This window comes from Paroedura picta, chromosome 3 (genome assembly GCF_049243985.1).
Source record: "Paroedura picta isolate Pp20150507F chromosome 3, Ppicta_v3.0, whole genome shotgun sequence".
NCBI lineage: Eukaryota > Metazoa > Chordata > Lepidosauria > Squamata > Gekkonidae > Paroedura > Paroedura picta.
This window is the reverse complement of record NC_135371.1, coordinates 57,884,259-57,909,135: the sequence shown is the minus strand read 5'-3', so window position 1 is coordinate 57,909,135 and position 24,877 is coordinate 57,884,259. Positions and strand designations below refer to the sequence as shown.

The following is a 24,877-nucleotide window of genomic DNA, read 5'->3' as shown; positions in this document are numbered from 1 at the left end:
ATTTCCTAGGGACCCCTCACATTCTCCTGTATTTGTACCTTTCAGAAGTGAATGACCTCAGTGACTATTGCTGGGAAACCACAAGAATATTGCCAGCCTTCATGTCTTGGTATCTGTCGGTAAAAAGCAGGCAGAAGGGGCAGGACCTTTTTACCAGGGCTGGACTTGCTAGCAACCACTGGGTGATTTAAAACTATGTAGATTTCATGACTCACCAAGATCTAGCTGCTTGTTATTGTTCAACAGCAGCCACCACACAAAAACCAGTGGCATAGTGCTTAGAGTTTTAGACTAAACCACACTCCACCATGGAAATTTTGGGCCAGTCACACATTCTCAGCCTAAGCTACTTCACAGGGATGTTGTGAAGATGAGATGTAAGGTATCTGTATAAGCTAATTTTTGTCCACATTGTGGAGAAATGCAGGCTATAAATGTATTAAATATGTAATAAATATAGCCAAAGACTGAAAGGGGGAAGAGGTAGGTTGGTGAGAGGACAGAAGGAAGCAGAGAAATGGAGATTGCCAGCAGGAGGGAAGATGAAATAGTGTGAGGAAAAGAATACTGGGGGAAAGGAGGTAGCCCTCACACATCCTTGTAGGCCTGCACTCTCCCCTGCAATCAGGCCTAGCCTAGTAACTGGCACTGCACAACTCAGTCAGATTTTTCTAAGGGAGAGGTTGTCAGGTACAGGGAAGGAGGGAAAACTGAAGATGGGGGTGGTGGACGTAAAGAGGTTTGCTGGTTCATGGAAAGGAGACAGGAAACAGCAACAGGCTATCAAGATTTTCCAGGAAGGGAAACAGGAAATGGGGGGGGGGGAGTGAGATACCTCCAGCATGTCCTTGTAGGTCCTCTGGTTATATCTTCTAATGCTAGTTTTATACTCTACAGCAGTGGTCCCCAACCTTTTTATCACCAGGGACCACTCAACGCCTTTTACTGAGGCCCGGTGTGTGTGGGGGGGGTAGTTTAGTCCTCTACTATCAACCACTGCCCTAACGCTCTCTGATCGCTATGGTAATGTTTAAACATCCCTTCAAAATAAGATACAGACACACCACAGCAATGAACATAAGGAATATTTTATTGTCATGGAAATTTTAACTCATGACAATGACAAATCAATGGGAACCCTGAGCTTGTTTCTCTGCAACGAGATAGTCCCATCTGGGAGTGATGGGAGACAATGACACCCAAAGTGTGTTGTAAAGGGCCGGGGGGGGGGGGGGAGAGAAGGCGTCCTTCGGGGCCCACCTCCAATTAGTTGAAGGACCACATGTGGTCCGCAGCCCACAGGATGGGGATTGCTACTCTACAGCAGCCTTTCTTGATTTTTTTTCTGTTGAGAAACCCCTGAAACATTTTCAGGCTTCAAGAAACCCCAGAAGCAACACAACTGTGTAGAATACGGTTGGAAAGTATAGGTGTGTACACGCCCACCCAGGCCTTCCCATCCCCTCCAGGACCATCATTCGCCATTTGGGGAGGGGTGGGTGGGTCATCATAACCATATATCACCTGATAAATTTTTAAAATATACGAAAACTAGTTGTAAAGCCCACTGCATGTAAAAATGCAGCGGGCACTAGCGGGAGGATGTTGGAGAGGAGGCAGGGTTGTGGAGATGCTGAGAGGCCTCCCGGCCACTTACCTACCCCCCCCCCCCCAAGTTAGCGGGTCGAGGGTGTGTCAAGCATAGCACTGGCTGGCCCTGGGCTGGCTGTGGGCAGTGATGTGGCAGGCAGAGGTGGGGGCTCCTCTTAGGTGCCTCCACTGCCGCCTCCTCCTGTGCTCCACCAGTGCCACAGCCTCTTCTCGGGGGCCTGTGCTGCTGGCACCTAACATTGTCTGCCAGTGCGGCCGTGCCGTCTTGGTGGTCTCTGGCACAGGGGACTCGGTAGTGGCAGCATGGCTGCCACCTGGAAGGCACTGCTGCTGCAGCTTCCATCTCATGCTCTCCACTGGTGCCAGCCGGGTGGAGTGGCGGGGCGCTGGAGACGGGTTGGCTCCAGCAGCTAGGTTTGTCAGCGGCCAGGCTGCAGGAGAGGGGAGCGGGTGACTAGGTAAGGCAGTTTGCATAGGGGCCGGATTCAAGTCCAGACACTCTCTGGGGGCCGGACACGTTTCAACTCCTGGGCAGTTTCCAAAATATTAAGAGGAACCATGGATGGATAAGGATTAACTAACTCCCAACCATTTGAGAAACCTTTTCAGGGCAGTTAAGAAGCCCTGTTTGAGAAAGCCTGCTCTACAGACTATCACTCAGAAGTGTGCACCATCACAACACACACTATCCCTGTAACAGCTGAGCAACAAGAACATGTGAAACTCGTGAGGAACTTCCAGTAGGAACTCTGTCATTTTTGAAGCGGCCCTGACCTTCATTACAGACACAGATCTTTGGGGATGTTCTTCTATCCTGACACCAGCTGCAAGTGTGTTACAGAAGCAGCCCAGGGAATGAGTATTATGCACCAGAGTGGTGGTGAGGTGAGCCTCCCCATCCTTTTGCAGCTCTCAAAAGGAGCTTCAGTCCTCTTTTTGGCATCTTTGTTTGTACACTGCGCACAGAGGGCTCCCAGCCCAGTGCTCCTTTGGGGAGGGGCAGCCAGGGTAGGTGTTCCAGCCCCCTCAATTTCCAAATACAGTTGCATATAATGATTTAACCAGAGGACATTTTTCTATGAGCAAATCCTCTTTATAAAGCAGCTTGGCCATTAGATGGGGGCGGTCTGCCCTTTCTGATAACCCCCCAGACATGCCATTTCTCCCTTTAAAACTCGGTGTGGGGCAACTTTAACGAGCTTGTGTGTATTGACATTTGCTCCATGTTTTATGGTTGAGGAAGCTTTCAGGGAAGCCAGCGCAAAGGGAGAAGATTCTCCCTCCCTCCTCATCTCTTCCGCCCCTCCCGCGGCGGCGGCCCCGTCCCTTTGTGGTTGGCGCAGAGGCGCTTTTAATTAAGGGCCGAGAGGAGAAGCAGTGGCAGGAGGGAGCGGGGCGGGAGGGTGGTGGCAGCAGGCCTTCCAGGGCTAGCCGCTGGTTTTGTTCTCCTCGCTTACGGCCTTTGTCCTGAACTCCCTTACCCCCCTCGGTTACCACAGTAATGAGAAAGTATGGCCACTCTGTGCCATTACCATATCAATCCCTCCTTGGCCTGACTGAGTCAGCCAAAGAAAGAAGGGCCTTAAGGGCGGAGGAGAGGAGGTGCGGGGGGGGGGGCCTCACAGCCGCCGCCCCCACCCAAGAATCTGGGATTCGCGACTTGCTCCATCAACCTTCGATGCTTCCTTCTCATCCCTTTCCTGAGAGGGGAAACTTCTTCCTCTTTTCATTTTTCCGCCCTTTCTCTTTCCTTCCTCCGAGCCCTTAGCAAGGATGGAGCGCAGGTAGAACTCCCCTTTGATGCCTTTCGCAGCTCCTCATTGGCTGGCCGTCGGGCCGCTTTGTTCTCTCGGACGGAACGTTCCTTTGCCGGCTACGGCTCTGCAGCAGCAGCAGCCGCGACTCTGGGAGGGCAGGCGGGCAGGCAGGGGAAGAGAAAGGGGGTAGAGTTGAGGGCGAGCGAGTGCGCTCATCACTGCAGGCTGCAAAGTGAGCCCGGGGAATGGAGGGGGGAGGAGGAGAAGAAAAGCCCGGCTGTTCTCTCAACTACGCCACCTCCCGCTGCTCGCCTGGGCAGGGGGCGGGTGGGGGAGCGGCAGACGGAAGAAGCACGCGGGCAGGTTGCAGCTGGTCCCTTCTTTACCTCCGCCACAGAGGACAAGGCAGCAGCAGCGGCAGCGGGCTGACTGACTGACTACCGAGGCGCTCCAGGTAAGGACTTTGCTCCTTCCCTTCCTCCTTCGTCGGCCGGCCCGAACCTTGTGCGCGCGCTCGGGGGAGCCCCTCCCCAATCCCGGGTGCTGGATGGCAAGCCGTCTTGGCCGGGCTGCTTCTGAGCCCCCCACTCCTGGCGGGGCGAGAGGGCGGAGGAACGCGCCCCTGAGGCGGCGGGCGCCTTCGGAGAGGGACCGGCGCCTGGAAAGTCGACGCAGCTGCCTGACTCGGACCCGGGGCAGATTGGGGGGGGCGGGACGGGAACGGAGAGAGAGAGAGAGTGAGTGAGGCGCTGAGCTGGATCCCAGCGGGGAGCAAAGATGCTCCGGAGGAACTCTGGGCAGCCGGGGGAGCAGAGGCTGAAGGACGCCGGGCTTGCGAGCTCGGAGTGCGTAGTGGGGAGGGAGGGCAGGCTCCGTCTCGAAGGAGGGAGACACGGAAAGGTATCGGGGGAGGGACGGCTGGGGTGACAATGGGCTGCCGGCCCCTAGAGGATCGCCTGGTAAAGAAGGGGTCTGCAAAGGGAGCATCAGTTTGAAAGCGTGGCCAAAAACTTGGAAGAGCCCGTGTGTTTCTTTTGCTTCAGAAACACTTCAGGCTGGGCGTGTGGAAGTGCTTCCAGAGGGGTGGCAAGAATATCAGGGCTACTGGTGAGTGCCCTTGTCAGATGATGAGGGGAGAGGAGCAGCCTCTGAGGTGTGGGGCGGTGGTGGTAGCATTGCCCCCTCTGCCTTGAACGGTCTGCTTTCCCTTCCTTTTGATGGAATCCTGCTTCTTTCCAGAGCAATCCAGGGGAATGGGTATCATACTTGCATTGTGATTTTTGTTTGTTTCAAAAGCTAAATCTTCAGATCTAGATTTCACATCTAGATCATGTGTTCATTCTCTCCCAAACTCTTAAACAGTTATGTGAATGGCAAAGGGCTATATTCTGATTTGTTGTCAAAGGGCTATATTCTGATCTCAGTTTGCACTTACATTCTGATATTAAATAATTGAATTTAACTTAAAATTCTCCTGATGGAGATCAGAATCTGTACATATTTTCTATCCCCCAAGCCCTGTTCTCTTTTCTCCCTCTTTCTGTATTAAGATTTTTAATATCATTCTGAACATTTGCTGATAATATTAACATTCCTCTTTCTCTTTCTCTGTCTTTGTATGTGTTCATGTCTCTCTGTTTTGTATGCGTGTGGTTCATAAGTATCTTGAAGAAAGAAAACACCCCGCCAGTGAGGAGCATCTGCTCTCACGTACTTACATCATCTATTACTTGCCCTCCCATATTGTAGCAACACCGTAGAGAAAGGTCTGTCACAGTCTTCTTCATGAATGCCTCTTCCTCGGAGGCTTGTTTGCTGCCTAGCTTGCAAAACCAATCACTGTAGATTGAAATTTGGAGTGTAATAAAGTTCTAGCCTAAAATGCATTTATGTATTTTCTAGAAGAGAGGGACATTTTCTAAGTTTCCTCAGTGATCCAACAATAGGCAAAAGCTTTCATTATTTACCCCAATGTAGTTCATGCCTGGGGGTGGGGGTGTGTGGCAGCTGTCTTGTAACAAATCCATTTGAATGCACATGGGTTTTTGGATTGTGCAAGGATGGACACAGGTATTCATTCCACTGTAACCTTATTCAGTTTCCATCTCTATGCAGTAAATACTGGGATGGTGGCATTGTAACCATTGTTTCTCTGAAATTCCCATACCAAAGAATAGCCATTTGGGAGTATCTCTATGTATTTTGAATGTATTGATGAAGAGAACCACATGTGACAAATGTGTATTTCATGCTGATGAAACCACATAAGTGTACAGTGTGTTGGTTGTAAAGTCATGTGGGCTTTGTAATATAGCAGAGTGCCCTGGTATAATCATCTGATATTGCCTTACTAAGTCACTTCAGTGCTGTTTCCTACAGTCCCATCTTTACTAAATAGAGAAATACTTTGGGCCCTGAAAAGATTACAAAGAGCTCGTTCCTTTTGTGACTTCCTCCTGGCTTGAAACAGAGACTTTGAGGAACAAAGGACATTCAGCACTTGAGCCTCCTGCAAGCCAGCTGTTCTGTCACTGACTCTACACACTGCTTGCCAAGATGGCTTGTTGAAGCCTAGTAGCATGTAGGCAACTTAAGAGTGCCAGAGTGTTACCCTGCAACCTTCAGCATAGTTCTGAGCATCTTGTTGGCTTCTGTATCAATAAACAAGAGCGTGGCTGGCTTGCCCAGATCTGTATTTTTCCCCACCTGCAAGCGCATTAGCATGTTTTAAAGGTCCTTTCCAGTATGGAAGACCCCATATCAATTTTACCTTATACATTTCAAGGATCATATACTGATCCTATGCACTAGGTCTCAAGGTGTATATGGACATCATGTATAGTGCTGTCCTTGATTCAGTGGAGTTTTCTGTATACCTGCAAACTTTCTATTCTTATGTTCTCAAAAGTGGCAGAAAGAAGCCAGTATTTAGTTGAGGAAAATAAGTACACAGTTCTGAGGCTGGGCCATCAGGATCAGACCTTGGATAATTAAAGTAAACATCCTTCACTTGTCTGCATCTATTCTGAAGAACATAAGGACACTTTTCTCAGTCTCCTGTAGTACTAGAACCTAGCATAGCCCTATGCAGTGGACTGACAGTAGATTCAAGACAGATTCAAAAGGAAGCATTACTTCCCACAATGAGTAGCTTGTCAAATGCACTCCCATGAGATCGGGCTTAGACGGCTTTAAAAGGGTGCTGGACAAATGTATGGAGGATAGTTATATCATTGGCTAAATGATGCCTGTCAGATGAGTAGGTGGATGCAAACAGCAGATAATGGAAGTCTTTTGTGGACCTCCTGGTAGCGTCTGACTGACCACTCATGGAAATAAGAGTGCTGGGCTAGATGAGCCTTTGGTCTGACCTTGCCCAGTTGGCTACTCTTATGTAAACGAAATGAGGAATTAGTCAAATTTTATTTAACACAACAATTAGCCACCAAAACTAGACATGGGCATTTAACTGGAGAGGGAAAGAACTATATGGGTGCTGTTTAAATTGGAACTATGATCTCCATCTGTATGTCTTTAGAAACTGAATCCAGTTAAAAGAAAGCAGGAAAGCTTTGCTTACAATATTGCTTTTAGCATTCATCTCTGCTTCCCCACCAGTGTGAGCCAACACATCATGCTGGAACTATTCAGTGATGCTCACTACACTAGTTAAGAGCCTCGGTCTGTTTATTCCCTGTTCAGTGTAGGGGGACTTTGTGAGTATCTTTTGTTTAACTGCTTGGTTGTATCTTCCCTGGGCTCTCCACTAAGGTGTCCTGTGCATGCTAAGTACTCTTTGACAAAATTGTCCTGTGCTACTGGATTTCGGGGAAAGAGCCAAGTTTACTTCAAACATAAAAAAATAAGATATTGAACTTAGTGAGGTTTAGAGAGCTTTGTTTTCAGCCAAAGCCAAAACCTGCTTATACATTAGGCTAACTTTTTTGTTTTGCAGATTAGTTGTAAAAAATTGCTATCTCATACCGTTTTTAGTAGCCTGCATTACTGTATTTACCTAAAGCTGAAGCAAGCATTTGTAGATTACATGCTTGCATGTATTCCTGGTATATTAATATTATGGAGCAAATTTGTGTTGGTTTATTGCATTTGTATTCCTTCTTTCCTCTGAAGAATTTAGACTAGTGGTTTAACTTGCAGGGGGGGATGGGTGAAAACTGTCCTAGTTGAGGAGAGACTGGCGCCTCGGTGATATACCAACAATCTATCTATTGTACTACACTGTTCCTGGGTGCATATTCAGAGTAAAAATTGTCCATTCTTCCTCCCTGTAGTGTATCGGGTTTCTAGTGACAGAATTAATGTAATAATTAAGGGGAGCACAGACCTGAGATGTGATTCACAACAATTTAAGTGTTGAATAGCCTAAGGTTATCTCTGTTACCAATGAACAAAATGCTTCCGGTCTTTCAGTAATTTGGTGTGTTGGTATGATTATACTGTTGAAATGGCAAATGTGCTAAAATATTGCTGAAGCTGCTCAGAGCACATTAGAATAAATGTACTAGATCTACGAATTTTAACATACTTCAGGGTGAGACTTATGGAACAGTCAAGTGGATTCTGTAATTTCTGCTTGAGGTTCAGCCACTGCTGAGCTATCCTTGTCCAATTTTGTCCATTTTATTCACAGCCTTCTGTAGCTTTACATTCCCTTCTTTTCTTCCTGCAGCATTGGCTTAGATACTCCCCTCTCTTCTTTGCGAAAGAGTGCTTTCTGTCTCTCCATTGCATTTTTTCCTCTAGCCTTCTTTGTTTCAGTTGAAAAATTGTTTCCCTTAATATCTTTCTACCCCCTCCCCTGCCAGTCATGGTAAGTATTCTCTCCAGGGAACAATCTTGTAAAGGTTAGTTCAAGAACCAGTGGCAAGTCTTTTCTTCCGGTCTGGATTCTTTGCCCAGGAGAAAATGTTGGTCCTTCTCAGTAAAACCTGTCATTATCCAACAACAGCAGAAGGCAATGATCACAGGGTAAAGTTTAGCTATTACAGGGTACAAGGCAGGTGCTGCAACAGAAACACCTATGCCAAAGATAAAACAATGAAGGACGATACAGGTATCTCTTTGGTTGATTTTGCCAGGTTGTTGATATATCTCCTTTGCTGTATTTCTTTGGATGCATTTCTGAGTTTGCATCATCATTTCAGTCTGAGCTTCTTGAGGTACTTCCATTATGTCTGCCTGGGGGCTTTTATTGGTGTTTCTATGTCAAGTGTCTTATTATATCAGCATAATTTGGTTGTCCTAGTTCGAGTTGGCTTGTCTTTCATTTTAAGAGACAGATATGCCTAACTTCAGAAACCTGCAAGTTTCACCTCCTTAGATAAATTTTGAGCTAGACATTCTGTACTTAATTTCTGTTAAGTTCTCAGAAAATAATCTTTTCTTTCTTTCTTTCTTTCTTTCTTTCTTTCTTTCTTTCTTTCTTTCTTTCTTTCTTTCTTTCTTTCTTTCTTTCTTTCTCCCTCTCTCTCTCTTTCTCTCTCTCTCTCTTTCTCTCTTTCTCTCTTTCTCTCTCTCTTTCTCTCCCTCCCTCCCTCAGTTTGCAAAGGAATGTATGTATACTTCTCTATCTATGTTTGTTCTGCATGTACTGATTTATAGATGTATCTGACAGTGATACTAGCCCTCAAGAGGGAGTCTCATTTCACTTTGGTGTGGAAAAACGTGCTGAAGGTTGGTTTTGCTTGGAGCTGCTAAACATTTGTATAATGTACTGATTATAAAGCTAGGTATTAGTATTGAGAATGATGAACTGGTTTTAGGTGAAATTTTATTAATAAAATATTTAAGTGCTAAATAACTTCTTCACTGAGTGGGGCTTCAGACAATTCAGAAAGAAAGCGCAGCTTCATAGAATGTGGAGATAAAAATAATAACCCTTTGTTTTTAACTTGAGGAAAGAATGAGTAATTCTGTCATTACTCTTCATTTGATACAGAGGCTGGGTTGGGAATATCAATAAGTTTTTAATGAATCTTCTGTCATCACAATGAGATGTGGCCTCTCAAAATTAAATCAAGGAGGCTAGATCGCCAATGTTAATGGTATGTATGTGGTGGGAAAAGTGACCATTATCTTCATACATATATTGTGTTCAATATAGCTGCTGATTCATTATTCATTAGTTCCACTATTACTGTTTTTAATTACTAGCCATTTAGAGGCAACAGTGTGCTAGACACTGAGAATATCCTTGAAGCCTGTGCATATCTTCAATGAGGCTTTCTTTTTTAATTCAGCGAGGTCATTCATGAAATAGTTTGGATTCACTGGGGGAAATGGAGGGATCAATCCTAGATTATAAGGGCACTAGTATTTCAGTCCCTGCTTTTAAAAGATTTAACGAATTGAGTCTAAGATGAAAAGCAAAACACAGACTAGTTTCTTCTTTGTATGGAGTGTAGCTGCTGAGCTGTCATTGCTGTGGGGAGCCTTTTGTGAGATACCATCTCATTGTCTGTGCAAGCTAATACCTGGTGTCTTTCTCCTGCTGTCTAGTTTTCTACTCATGGATAGCTCAAAGAAGAAAAATAAAGGACAGGGGAGGAGAAATGGCTAAGGAATGTAGACAGGTCAGACTCCCTCCTAGCCTTTATAGCCAGCCCCTTCACAGTATCACAAAGGCTCTGTGTATGTGTGAGAGGATGTATTTGCATTCGTTAAACCTTGTCAAAAGCCCTGAACACACACCATTTTAGAATAACAAAGAACCAAAATCAGTTAAATCTGCTTTTTAAATTTAAAGAGCTCCATCTTTGTTTTAACACAATTTTTTTAATATGCATTTTGGACTGAAACGTATACTTTGTGAAATATCAGAAAACCTAACTATTAATGCCAGCATATAACATATTAAACAGAATTGTAACAAATTTTGAATGTGAATGAAATATTATACAAAAGGGACTGCAGGAAAGACATTCTGAACTTGATTTTTGTTTGCTTGGAATAAGATTTATTTTACAGTTTCTAAGAATATTGCTTCTAAGAAAACTTTCAATACTTGTTCTGTCTTTTGCTAAAGTAGTTATTATTGCGAAATGGCTTTGTACTAATGCTGCATTCTCTGCCGCTTATATAGTCGTACTGCTTCTGCACAAGCTTATGTGCAAGCGAAGAGGCATGAAGAGTGTTATTTCCCATTGCTCATCAATACACACCACAAAAGCCAAGCATCATGCGTGTATTTGATGATGCCTGTGTGGATTCATAACAATGGATAATTTGCTTACCTACTTCAAATATCCCATGCTTTTCTCCCCAATGGGGGGCTCAAAGTAGCTTACATTATCCTTCTCTTCACTTTATCCTCACAACAACTCTGTAAGTTTGGTCAGGCTGAGACCATGTGAAAGGCCCAAGAACACCCAGTGAGCTTCTAAGGCACTCTTAACTTACACACCATGCTTGTGCCCTGTGTTTTGTTTGCTACCTTAATTGGCTGTGCTGCTGTGTCTGCATTTCAATATTTATGGCCAGCATCAGAGGTCTTTCCCAATGGATTTATTTTCACTCCTGGCAATATGTTCTGCTAAGTTATAGGTAGGCACGCTAGTATACTGTGGAATGCTGCACTTTTATTTATAAGTATCCAGGATTATTCGCTTTAACATTCTGCCTGCCTACAACTTTGAAACCTATAAATCAACTTAGTTCCTGAAACAATACTAAGTATTTGTATAACACTTGCAGGTGATCAACGGAGCTCCTTTCATGTCAGTTATTTTACACAAATTCTTACAACAGTTCTGTGTATCAGCACAGGAATACCATCTTCATATTGCAAATGGCAGATCACACGGGTGGAATCACAGTGTCGGAAGGTGCCATACAGGTCATCTAGTCCAACGCTCTGCTTAATGCAGGATCAGCATTTAAAGTATTCCTGACAAGTGTTCATCTGACCCAGCCTTTCTCAACTTTTTGACTGTTAAGAACCCCCTGAAATATTCTTCAGGCTTTTAGAAACCCCAAAAGTGGTGGGGTGGTGCAAAATGTGGTTGGGAGGCATAGTTGTGTACACAGCCACCCAGAGACCCTCCTCTTCCCACCTCCTCAAGGCCTATCACTGGCCATTTTGCGAGGATGGTGATTGACATGACCATATATAGTCATATCATAATTTTAACAAAAATTTAAAAATATATTAAAATTAACTCATGCCAATTCAGGAAACCCTTCCAGGGCCATCAAGAACTATCACAAAACCCTGATTGAGAAAACCTGATCTAACCACTGCTTCAAGACTGCCAGTGAGGGGAGCTCACCACCTCTCTAGGTACCTTGATTCTATTGCTGAAGTATTGTAACTGTAGAAATCCCCCCCCCCCAATATCCACTGGGTACCTTTTCACCTGTAATTTAAAGCCATTATTCTGTGTTCTATGCTCTAATGCCGATAGGAACAGCTCCCTGCCCTTCTCTAAGTGGCAGCTGAATACTTAAAGAGAACAATCATGTCCCCCCTCAACCTTCTCTTCTACTGATTGAACGTTCCAAAGTACCTCAGTCTTTCCACATAGGGCTTGGTCTCTAGGCTCCTGATCATCCCTGTTGCTCTCTTCTGTGCCTGCACCATTCTGCCACATCCTTCTGAAAGTGAAGCCTCCAGAACAGCACACACTACTCCAATGCCGTATACAGCAGGACTAAGACATTTTGCAGCACAGGATAAAGTCCTTTACCAGCTCTCATGTTTGGGATTGAGTACATTGGGCTTTTTTCTATAATTTGACACTGCTCATTGACATTTCTTAGTCTGTTTTGGTAAAATCAAAATGCTTCCAATACAATACATTGGTTGTATATGCATTGGGGGTAGTTAGATGGCAACTGCCCTCCATGTAATACATTATGGTCACCTATAAAACTGACATATATATACTGGGAAAATGCTATCAAACATTGCAGATGAAGGTAAAAATTGCTTGTGTCTAGTATAAATGCATAAGAGCCTCTTGTGGCGCAGAGTGGTAAGGCAGCTGCCTGAAAGCTTTGCCCATGAGGTTGGGAGTTCAATCCCAGCAGCCGGCTCAAGGTTGACTCAGCCTTCCATCCTTCCGAGGTCGGTAAAATGAGTACCCAGCTTGCTGGGGGGTAAACGGTCATGACTGGGGAAGGCACTGGCAAACCACCCCGTATTGAGTCTGCCATGAAAACGCTAGAGGGCGTCACCCCAAGGGTCAGACATGACTCGGTGCTTGCACAGGGGATACCTTTACCTTTTTAGTATAAATGCATTGGAATGAATATGCAATTACCTTTAGATGTTATGTCAGTGTGAAGAAGTCAGATGGGCCTGTTGGATGAACAAGAACCTGTCCTGCAGCTTCAACAGGTTGAATTTACCCGGCATAGGAGAAAGTGGAGAGTGTCATACCTAGTGCTGAAAAAAAATCTTGAAATGAGGCAAAACTTTAAAATTTTGTGTATTCAGTAGGGTCAATACTTTGGTTCCCTTTCCTTTTTTTCCAAGTAAAATTCCAGTTTTCCCGAAGAGTGACGTTTTGAGTAAAAAATGACCCAGACATATGAAAAATAAATATAGGTGTAATGAATATATTTTAGGCACTCAGTTGACAAAGCAGAAGGGTTTTGCTTGAAAGAGGCAACAGCTTGGATTAAGTGGAACAGAAACCTTGCCAGAGGGATTCTGTAGCGGTGGACTTAACATAAGAAAAGCCCTGTTGGATCAGACTTAGACCGTTTATGCGCAGGGAACTTCACTCCCCCAGCTCCCATGCAGGAGCACAAATTGGAGACAGATGAGGTGTGCCAGGCCAAATGTTCCCCCGTGTGGGTGCAGAAAGAGGTGGGGCAACCTGCCACAACTAAAACTCCAGCCTCCAGCCTGGCATGAAACCTCCAGTGCATAAACGGTCTTAGTGGTTAGTAGTCCAGCATTCCGTTTCACAAAGTAGCCAGTGATTCCTCTGGAGGGCTAACAGGGTAGAGAGGCTGATGCCTTCCCCATGATGTTGCTTCCTGTCACTGAGAATCAGAGTGTGGAGGCTCCCTTTAGTCACCATGGTTAGTAGCTAGTGATAGACCTATCCATGAATCCAATTCCCTTTTAAAGTCATCTGAACCTGGAACCATCACATCTTCTGGCAGTGAATGCTACTGCAAGGAAGTATTTTGCTTTGTCCATCACCTTTATTGGATGTCTTTGCTGTCTAGTGTTTTGGGAGAGGGAGAAAATTCCATCTGTCCACTTTGTCTACCCCATTCATAATTTTATAAACCTCTATCATGTCTCCCTTTAGTTTCAGACCAGGCTTTCCTCATAGGAAAAGTGCTCCAACCCCCTAATCATTGTGAGTGACTAGAACTGTACACAGTATTCCAAATGAGGCTGCATCCTGGGTCTATAAAGGGGCATTATAATATTGGCCTTTCTATTTTCATTCCCTTTCCTAATAATCCAGAGCATAAGAGTTTGCCTTTTCTACTTGGTTTACACTTTAATTGCTGCTAACTGTGACTCCAAGGTCTCTTTCCCTTGCAGTCTCAGCAAGGTCAGATCCTGTCAGCATGTACTTGGTTGGGAATTTTTGTTCAGTGTGCATTACTTCACACCTCTACTGAAAATGTGCCTCATAGCTGCCCATATTCAGTTTGTGGAGATCCTCCAGTAGTCCTTTAGTCCTTTGCAGTTTGCCATGGTTTTCAGTGTCCTGAATTATTTTATGCCATCTGCAAACTTGGCACTGTACTGCTTCTCACCCCCCCCCCCCCCAGTTCCAGAACATTTATAAGTAAGTTAAATAGCATTGGTCTCAATAATGATCCTTGTTGGGACCCTACTGCTTGCTTCTCTCCATAACAGGACCTGTCCTTTTGTCCTATGTCAGTGGCACTTACTCAGGAGTCTTTGGTGGTGTACCCTTTGAAAACCTTTTTGAAAATCCAAGTCTGGAGTCAGTGTTAGCTATATGCTACTTCTCTTTTTCCAAGGACTCCAGAAAGTTCGTTCTGTTCTGCAAAGTTCCTTTATAGAAACCATGCTAATTTCCCCTCAGCAGGCTCTGTTCCTCTATGTGCCTAATAATTCGGTTTGGAGTACAGTTTTTAATGCTTTGCCTGGGACAGACGTTAGGCTAACACACCTTTAATTTCCTGGTTCTTCCAAGTCACTCTAACATTTACTGTTCTCTGGTCATCTGGTACGGTGGCTGTTTATGGTGACAAGCTACATATATGGGTTATTAGATCAACAGTTTTGCAAATCTTGGATGAAAGCCATCATTATCTGGAGATGTATTGGCTTTTAATTTCCCCAGTTGATCTAGAATTTCTTCTCATTTCTTGAAAATAGTGACTGTGGCATACGTACATACATTCTACAGTGAACACAGAAACAAAACAGTAATTGAGCTTCTCTGCCATCTCTCCATTTTTCTTTATTAATCCTTTTATTCCTTTGCCATCTAATGGCTCAAGTAATTTCTGGTTGGGTTCCTACTCTTAATATGTGTAAAGAAATGTTTGTCTTAGTGTTTTTAGCAATTTGCTTCTCAGGTTTTGCATGTTGCATTAATTTGCACTTCTTCCCTTCTGCTCACTTCATTGGGACAGAGATTCCACTTTTGAAAGAAACCTTTTTGTCTTTTATAGCTTCCTTGACTTGGATTGTTAACCACACAGGCATCCCTTTAAGCTTGGCAATTCCTTTCCTAACCTGGGGAATGTATTTTATCTGGGCTTCAATTAGAGTGGTGTTCAATAGCTTACAAACTCTAGAGATTGGGTGTTCTTGAGTTTTCCACTTCCTTCTAATTAGTTGCAAAAATAATGTTCCATCTTTGAAGTGTTCCTGTTTTGGTTTTCTGGGGTAATTTTTCACTTACGTGAAAACTCAACTTGATAGCACTGTGGTCACTGTTCATAACTGGTGCAAAAAACATATACACCTTGCATCTAGACATACTCAGAATCAGGTCCAAGATCACTGCCTCTCTGCCTGACTTGGTGACCAACTCTTCCAGTGCAGTGATCAATTCTTAATTTCTTTTGGTAATGTATTCATCCTGTAGATAAAATGAAGATCCAACTTTTTTTCCACAGAGAGCCAGCTTGGTGTAGAGGTTAAAAGCAGTGACGTCTGATCTGGAGACCCAGGTCTGATTCCCATTCCTCCACAGGCAGCCAACTGGGTTACCGTGGACATTTCTCTCAGAGCTCTCTCTCACCTCAGAGGATGTCTGTAGTGGGTAGGTGATTGCAAACTGCTTTTAGATACCTTCATGTAGTAAAAAGCAGGGTACAAAAACCCAGCTTCTTCCATCCATTTGAGATGAAACTGTTGTGGATTATATCATTCCCCGAAAGCAGGCCATCTCCACCAGGGTTTTGTGAAACCATGGGGTTTCTTGATGGCCCTGGAAGGGTTTCCTGAATAGATGGAAGTTAATTAAATTTTAATATATTTTAAAAATTTGTTAAATGTTTATTGGGTGACATGTCCATATGGTCATGTCAACCACTCTCCCATCCCTAAATGGCCAGTGATGGGCCTGGGTGGGCGTGTACACAGCTATGCTTCCCACCCATATTCTGGGGTTTCTCGATGCCTGAAGAATGCAATTAGAATGACAATTAATAGGCTTGGTAGACACTGGAAACCCAAAAAAGCCAGGAAGCAGACACATGAAAGTATTGGGCTTCTCAAGGTGAGAGATAGGCAAGAGGCACAGAGGCTTGCATTTGGCAACCCAAGGGTAGCAGGTACAAGTACAGAGTAGACAAGTTCTTTAGGGGCAATCTCAGGCTTACTCAGGCTTACAGTGCTATTACCACACCTCATATACTACTGTTCACTGCTACAGAGCTCGTGCTCAGCTTTTTCTGCCCCCCCCCGACCAAATGGCCTTAATTTTGGTGGATGGACTGCTGTCAAGAGTTCCAGTGAGACTGCTTGCTTGATTGCTATATCCCCTTCCCCTGACTGTCTTGCTCTTATGTGCAGCTACCATTTCCATGCTTATTATTCAGACGGGATGTGTGATTGCATAGTGGGAAACAAAAAACTGAATATTATGGCAATCACTTTTAAGTGTGTATACACTGCAGTGAATAACAGACATACTGACATGTGGTCAGTATGAATAATGTGTAAGTAGGTACACAGTGTTTTGGTGCACTGCCAGAAAACATGCAAGAGAGTGATGCTAACAACAATCCAGAGTACAAAACTAAGGGATGAACTTATGCTAGAACTTAATGCTAAGTTGAAAGGGAATAGGTAAGAGCTGAATGTTAGTATTCACACACAAAAAGTCAAATCTGTCTAGGTTTCAGAAAAAGTCAATTTCAGAGGAGAACAATGGCACTACGATTTACAGGGCACCAAAACTAATTTGAAAACACTTGGTCTCAAAAAAGACAGAACTAGTTCAGTCAAAAGGATGCTGACTGCTCTTGTATGCAATTAAGTCCTCCTAAAGGCATTGATGATTGGTGGAAAAATCTCTCCTGTTGAAAGACTTGCTTGACTGGGATGATTAGAACGGCTCCCTGTTTCCTCCATTCCTTCCTGAATGCTCCTTCGCCCAGTCCAGACTGAGGTTGGAAATCTCAAAGATAGACAGGCATCAGAATATCACTGCTTTTGCTTAACTATGAAAAGATTATCCCTAATTTACTTGTTCCTGCTTGCCTGCTTTACATTTCATTCTCCTTTCCATGGCCCGGGATGACAGATGTCTTTGTCGGTGGAGTTCCTCTTTCCATTTATGAATTTTATGTTACATCCAGCCACACTGGGAGCTATGCTGAAGCACAGGGAGTATAAATTGTGCATATTCCCCTTCAGTGGTTTTTCCTGATAACCCATGGGTAGTATTGGAAGGCAAGGGTTTCACTGGAAAATATTTGTTTGGATTCAGACAGGGTGGATGGAATCCTAAATTAGCAAATTTCCAAAATGTTCCTGACTTCACGGTGGGTGAGTGGACTCACTTTTTTAGAAGCCTTCTCTTGGCAGCAGTGAGGTTTTGGCTTTGAATTACAAGTATGACAATGACCACCCCTAAGTCCTTTCTTCCAAACTCTGGTTTTATAATATTCATCTTTGTCTTTTCTTTCATGTGCACATGCAAATTACTACAAAGATCTTGGACCCCCCAAAAAGTTCTCAATTGAATTGAAGTATATGCTTTGAGGTAAAGGTTTCTCAGATTTGGATGTGCCTATACTTAGCTGTAAGAGCCTCTTGTGGTGCAGAGTGGTAAGGCAGCAGACATGCGGTCTGAAAGCTCTGCCCATGAGGCTGGGAGTTCAATCCCAGCAGCCAGCTCAAGGTTGACTCAGCCTTCCTTCCTTCCGAGGTTCGTAAAATGAGTACCCAGCTTGCTGGGGGGTAAAACGGTAATGACTGGGGTAGGCACTGGCAAACCACCCCGTGTTGAGTCTGCCATGAAAACGCTGGAGGGTGTCACCCCAAGGGTCAGACATGACCTGGTGCTTCCACAGGGGGATACCTTTACCTTTACCTTTAGCTGTAGCACTCATGCCTATGCCTACATGAGCCTAAAATACAAAACTCATTGTGTTTTCAGGCAAATATTCCTGTTGCTGAACAGTTTATTTGACCTGGTCAACCAAATAATCTGTTGCATTAAACTAATTTTGCATCCTTTTTTCTTAGCCTTTCCTTCCTCATTTCATTGAAAATCTATTAGTTTCCATAGAAACAATTATGCCATTAATATGGGTGGAGTTTAGCAATGTCCACAATACAAAAAATAGAGTCAGCGTTAGCAATAATTTTTGAAAGCACTGTAGACCTTATGAAAGGTACAACCACTCTGAATGCTGTGGTTATTATAGCCCTTGTGCTGCAAAATTGAGCCGAGGATAATTCCACTTTTCCTCTGCCTCTTTGTTCACTAGTCTTTAACTATCACTCCAGCATTAATGTTTAGAAATGTAATTAAAATCCATCTCCCCCCCTTAACCCTTTCCCAGTTTTTATCCTAATTCTGAGGGTAAACTGTTCATAAGAGCCATATGAGGGTAGTTTTGGTGAGAGATGTGAACACTGTTCAGATTGTATCTGCAGCAAGAGAGCTCTCTTAAATAAGCTCCAAAGAATTGCAAAGAATCATCAGTTGTTAAGGTTTGCCAATAACTTGGAGAAAAAAATGTATTGTCCTTTTCACATAGACTGAATATGTAGAAATGGGCAGGTGGAGCTTTTCATGACATGGTAGTAAATAACATCCTATAAAGCTTCTATTAAAAGGATAGGACATTTTTTTCTTCAGGCTGTTGGCAACCTTATCAATGGTCTGGTCCAATTTCTTATCTAATGTACCTGTTATCATGCCAGTTTACGTACAGATGAAAGTTTTATTTACTGAATGAGAAAAAATATACCTGTTTCAAATAGCCTGGGTATTCAGACCAGTATGGCCCTGCAAAAATTGCTAAAGATCAATCTAGTCTGGATTGATTTTTAATTTTTAAAATTCACATAAAATTTCTTCATGCATTCTGCTTTTCTTCATCAGAGGAATTTGTTTCATACTGATGAATTTTGCAGCATCTATCTAAAGGTGACTGCATAGATAAACACTGGTGGGGGGGGGGCTGCAAAGCTTATGGTGAGGAATCCGTCCTCCCCACGCCCACCTACCAGGCTGGCCAGCCTTCCAGCTGCACTGCCACCATTCCCCCCTCTGCCCATTAATCTGACGCATGCAGTGGAGGGAGTCAGTGGATCCTGTTCTTCTTCTCTATCTGCTGCAGCACTACCACCTTGACCACAGAGAGGTGCAGCAGGGGCAGGGTATCTCCCATTCATTTACCTGCAGATGACTGGCAGCAGTGGTGGGAATCGCAAGGGTGATGGAAGGTAGGCAGTGGCCTCTCCAGTTTCTCTTCCTCTGCCTGGAGAGAAGTGGTGATGGTAGACCTGGTGTCAGTGGTGGATTCTCCAATAACTTCCATTTGGCTGGCTTCTGCCCTCCATGCTCACAGTAGGTTTATATCATCTGTGTTTCTGGGTTGGGCATGTTTGTTTTGGTGGGAGGTTCATTTTTCTAAAACCTGGGCGATCCCTGAGGCCTGCAGAAGAATATTCCTTCTCTGAACTTGGCCCCTTGCTCTTGGTCTGTCAATCCACATGGGGCCAACATCACCAAACACTGTCCCACCAAACGTGGCTTCCAGAAGCAGCTGTATTATGTACCTGTTAAACAATTTCCCTTGAGAGGTTCGTAAAAGACATTAGGGATTTTCTATAGAATTTTTCTAATAACAATTTTACCTTACCAGCTTTACTTTTAGCATTTCCTCCCCTGATTTTGGTGCAGCCCTCTTCCTTTCGTCTTTTCAATTGCTAGATAATGCTGTGCCTCAAACTCTAATCTATTTCCCTACCTGTCATCTTGAGAAAGTCTGCCTTCAAAAAGACCATTTATGTTAAGACGTTGATTTGAAATGAAAGGCTTCATCTTGGGTTCATTCCACATGAATGGTTCCTTTCCAAATTGACATTTTGATTCAATCAATTTTTATTTTCTAGCAGAAAAAAATTAAAATCTGTTCTTGAAGTAACTCTTCAAGTAGGTCCATTTTTAAGATAATCTATTTTGTTGGCAATTTTTTTATTTCTATCTTTTTATGAAAGGGGGAACTGAAACAACAGGTAGCAAAATTTTCTCAGAGGGGGTTTTTAGATTTGAGAGATCGATCCAACATCTCTCAAGTTATCGGAACATGTAAGAATAGCCCAGTTCTCCCCCTCCAAAATTAGTGAGAGGTCACCAAGATTGTCAGGATCCTGGTCACAGGAAAAGGGTGAAAAATTGTTGTCCTACGCCTTGTTAATAATAAACAGAAGCTATAGAAGCAGGTTAGGTAGGCTCTGTCATTTTGTCCAGGAACCCAGCAGGACAACGGATCAAAGCTTAGAACAGGATGTTGCTGTGCTGATTATTTGCAGCCAATTTAGGCAAGGTAAATTTTTCTAGAACTATTTTTAAGATCTTTTTTTCCACGTACAGTAAGGTAGGCTCTAATAAAATGTCATTGCTATCTCTTCTGAGTTCAAATGCCACTTTTATTCATTTGTCTTTCTTTGTAGGGATTGGGGGTGAGTAATCTGGGAGAAGCCTTAGCTTAGTGGTAGAGCACATGCTTCCCTTCCAGGTTCAGTTGGGGCAGAGTGGCCAGGAAAGCCTCAGTGAGCCAGTGGCCTAGTGGGGGTGCCTCCTTTGTTGGGATACTCAAATACAGTGCGAGGTGGTAGAAACTACCTTGGCCACGAGTTGGCTGCCTCCCTGGAGACAGTGGCCACATCTGCACACACAGCAAATGGGAACCTGCACTGATGTAAAGTGGACAAACAGCCCCCTCCTCAAACCATTATTACCCTTCATAAGGTGGTTGTGTGTGTGTGTGTGTGTGTGTGTGAGAAAGAGAGAGAGAGAGAGAGGGAGAAAGTGCTGAATGGGAGTCCTAGCAAGACTGTTCCTCCCGTTCCCCCTTTGTCTGGGGGCCTGGGTGGGGAGCATTCTAGGGCTGCTTTTTGCCTTCGGTCCAACTATGGCTTCAGTTAAAGAAAGCAGCAGCAGAAGTCGGATTTGTAATGCCCTGCTTTTTTCTACCCAAGGAGCCTCGAAGTGGCTTACAATTTCTTTCCCTTCCTCTCCCCACAGCAGACACCTTGTGAGACAGGTGGGGCTGAGAGCTCTGAGAGAACTGACTGGCCCATGGTCATCCAGCAAGCTACATGTGGAGGAGGAATGGGAAGCACTTACTTATTTGCATGCATGTGCTTGCACACTGCCCTCCCTCAGGGTGGTTTGCATTAAAATTCATGTTACAATACAATGCCATTGAGGACATACAATAATTGATAACATAATGCCACCAACTGTAGACAGTAGAACATTCAGCAGTAGAACATTCAACATTTAACTATAACATTCTGACTCCACGGTTTGCTATCTGATGTTATTTCAGTGCTCTGGCTTGGCGCACCTGTCTGCAAGATGTAGTTGGTGGTGAGAGGAGTCTCCAGCTCTGATTGGTGGAATTGCTTCATGACCTTGACTGAACGCCTGGTTGAAGTCCTCTATTTTGCAGGCCCTGCTGAACTATGTTCCGGCAGGGCACTGGTCTCTTTTGGGAGCTCATTCCACCAGGTGGGGGCTGGCCCTGGTTCAGGCCAGACAAGCAGATGTTAAGTATCAGATGTTGGGATTGAAACATCTCTGCCTAAAACAATGGAGAGCTGTTGCCGGCCATAGTAGAGAAGAAATCAGCCGTATGGGCCATTTATAGTAGGTAACTTTATAAGAACTTTAAATATTTATTTCCGGTTACCTCATTTCTGCAAACTAGAATAAAATGATCCCATGTTCAATGATTTTGCAGCTCCTCAGAAAGGAGATCTGTCCTCAGATCTTTCCCACCTCCAGAAACAGTGTAAAACTAATGCAGTCCTTAATTCATCCTCTCTTCTTGTCTCCTATGTGTTGCTGGTCTCATAATACTCAGGAAGCTGTAATAGAAGAAGAGTTGGTTCTTATATCTCCTGAGGGTGACAGGGTTACCCCAAAGCTCCAGGAACAATTCCCCAATACATGGCCATAGTCATGGCAACCAGGGGGCTCCTGGACTTCCAAAATGGTAGTGCCCATGTGATCCCCAATACATGGAGGCTTCTTCCTCCTACTTGCACAAGTCTGGCTCTGAGCTCAGTGCCAACAAGGGACTTCTGTACATGTTTCTGCAAGCTGTTACAAAAGATATGATGGGAAAAAAGCAATTGTGATCGTCATGGCATGCCATTAGCCATGGTTCTCAGACCTGATTCAACTGTCACTGTCAGACCCGTGGCCATTGCTATCCAGGAAAGGCCTTCTACTTCAAGGGCCATTTGTACACCTATTGGGGCCACAGCTGATGGCCTGGAAGTTGAGCGATGCTTTCTCTGGAATCTAGGTTTCACCACCGAGATAGTGGGCATCAAGCAAGGAGACCATCCACCAGATGCATATACAACCATACTTGGTGCACCTTTCTGATATGGGGCTCCAACAAAAGCCTGATAACAACTCACCTGTCCTACATCATAGACTTCCTGTATGATGGGAGGCAGTAAGGGCTAACACCCTAAGAAGACAGGTGGCAGATCTGAATGCCATCTTAGGCATTGACTGTTCCAACTCCTTGATGATAAGAGCATAGGTCAGATGTTTCACAAAGGGGTCAAGCAGCCAGATCCGCCTATCCAGCATAGTTTCTCAACATGGCAGTTACTATAGTTCTTCGCACCTTAACCAAGCCTTCTTTTGAACCCATCCATCAGTCCAAACTCAAGTACTTGTTGTGGAAGGTGTCCTTTCTTGTGATCACCACCAGTTGGTCTCTCTGGGGGCTGACTTTGCCTGTTGTGTCTTGCAACAAATAACTCCAGAGTTAATGCAACATGTAGTCTCCCATCCCAGGCACAGCGTGGGTACTGCTAACCACTCTGGATGACTTCGGCCTCACTGTATGAGAACGAAACATTGGACTCACCTGAAGGTTTCTTCTCTCCAGTGGGGCAAAGTCATCCACCCAAGGGATAGAGTGCACATTTACACACACGCAATAAAAAAATAACAGCTTGACATATGAGAATGCAACAGGTCTTGGGAACAACAGGAATGTCAGGCTCTGGTTGCCAGCTAAGTGACTACAAGACATTTTCATTAGAGTTGTACTACCTAGGTGTAAACTGCATGGAGCTTTTATTCCAACCCCAGGTCGATTTAGTCCCTGCCGTCTACACAGAATGCGATTTCCATTTGAAATTTTCCTTCTGCACCACGAAGGATTGATCTGGAGTGACCCTACCTTTATTGTGCGATATCTTAGAGTGCTTTTAATGCTCAATATTTATAAAATCCAAATTGAAAAAGCAGGCTGTTTTGAATCTGGGCTTTGCTGCTTGGTAGAGAACCCCTGATTGTCCAAAGCTGGTCATGTAAAGCTTGCCTTAAAGGAGAAGCCCCTAATTTTTCTCGACTTCTGTCGGTCTTGATTTTTTTTGCCAACTCTGCCTTCTTCAATCCTCTCTCCCCCCCCCTTCAAGAACAGAAAGAAGGAGGCTTGGCTCCGCCCCCCCTTCTGAACTACCATAACCAGGTGCAGAACACTTCCCTGTTTCAACGGGGAGGGGAAAGGAAGACCCGAGTTCAAATCGATCTGAATTCAACAGGATTGACAATGGAATAAACAAAGTAAGTGCAGACTCTGCCCTAGGCAAGCAGACCTAACCACTCTGGATGGTTCGCCCCACTTCTACTTCTTTAAGACACACCTTTGAATTTGCTTCAGAAACATCTGAAGAAGACTGGCAGAAAGGAAGTCCGCATTGTGTTCTGCCAGATAACCTTTTTTCTCTCTCTCCAGGATCACCGGGGGGGGGGGCTGTTTCTGTGAGTTAGATACAGGAGGTGGTTGTACATAGTCCTGAACAATATGTGCTGTCCGTCACCCCATCCTCTTTTGGAGCTGCAGCATTTTGTTATGCATCCTGTATTGTTCCTTCAGCAGCAGCTTGCAGGGCAGCAATTAGCAGGGGATGAAAATTTACCTCCATGTCTCTCAATATAAAAAGTGGCAAACCCTATGCTACCTATTGCAAGGTGTTTATCCCCCTTTTGTAATGTCACATTGCTGTAAAGACGGTTACTCTGAATTAATAGCACAGTGGCGTGTGTATTTATTTATTTGCACTTAGTCTGCCTTTTCTCACCTCACTGAATTCAGTACTAATAAAAATAAAAATTCTGTCCATTTTTTAAAAAGAGAACTTAACTACAGTACATCTTTCGGTAGTGCAATAGAGTTCAAGGTTTTAGCAGTGTATTGAATAGCTCAAGGTGCACCTCAGTTATGCGGTCACAAAAAATTAGGAAACAGAATTTTAGGGATTACTAGGGGGGAAAATGTCATAATATTGTTTCATTAAAGCCACAGCTTCATAATTCCCTCTTTTAAAAGCTTAGTAGAACTGGAGAAGCAAGTAGAAACTGCAAAGAAAAGAGAGCTGCTTTTTTGTGGCCCGCTTTGTACTACCTGAAGGAGTCTCATAGTGGCTTGCAGTTGCCTTCCTTTCCTCTCTCCACAACAGATTCCAGAAGTAGTTGTGGCTGAGAGAGCTCTGAAAGAACTGTGATTGGCCCAAGGTCATCCAGCTGGCTGCATGTGGGGGAGTGGGTCATCCAACCCTGTTCTTCAGATTAGAAGTTACCTCTCTTAAGCGCAATACAAACCAGAGATTTCCATAAAAATAAAGTATTGAAAAGATCAGTGATTTTTGGCTCAGCCAAAAAGTAACGTGCTGATCATATCCATTTTCGGTGTGACAGCACCAATTGCGGCTTGCAACATCAAACTTAAAATGGGATCCAGAGTCTGGCTACTCCCCACTGCAGGCTTTTGCTCCAAGAAGTGACTTGGTGTACTCTTGTGGTAGCCTACTATAT

General features: G+C 44.2%; 1 long non-coding RNA gene across 1 annotated transcript in view; it reads left to right on the top strand.

Annotated features, from left to right (window-relative positions):
- The first annotated feature begins 3,350 nt into the window (after nucleotides 1–3,350).
- Nucleotides 3,351–24,877, top strand: part of LOC143832060 (uncharacterized) — a 108,630-nt gene continuing 87,103 nt past the window's right edge. The window contains exon 1 of the long non-coding RNA XR_013229075.1: nucleotides 3,351–3,822. This is a non-coding gene — a long non-coding RNA (uncharacterized LOC143832060). The remainder of the gene's footprint in view (nucleotides 3,823–24,877) is intronic.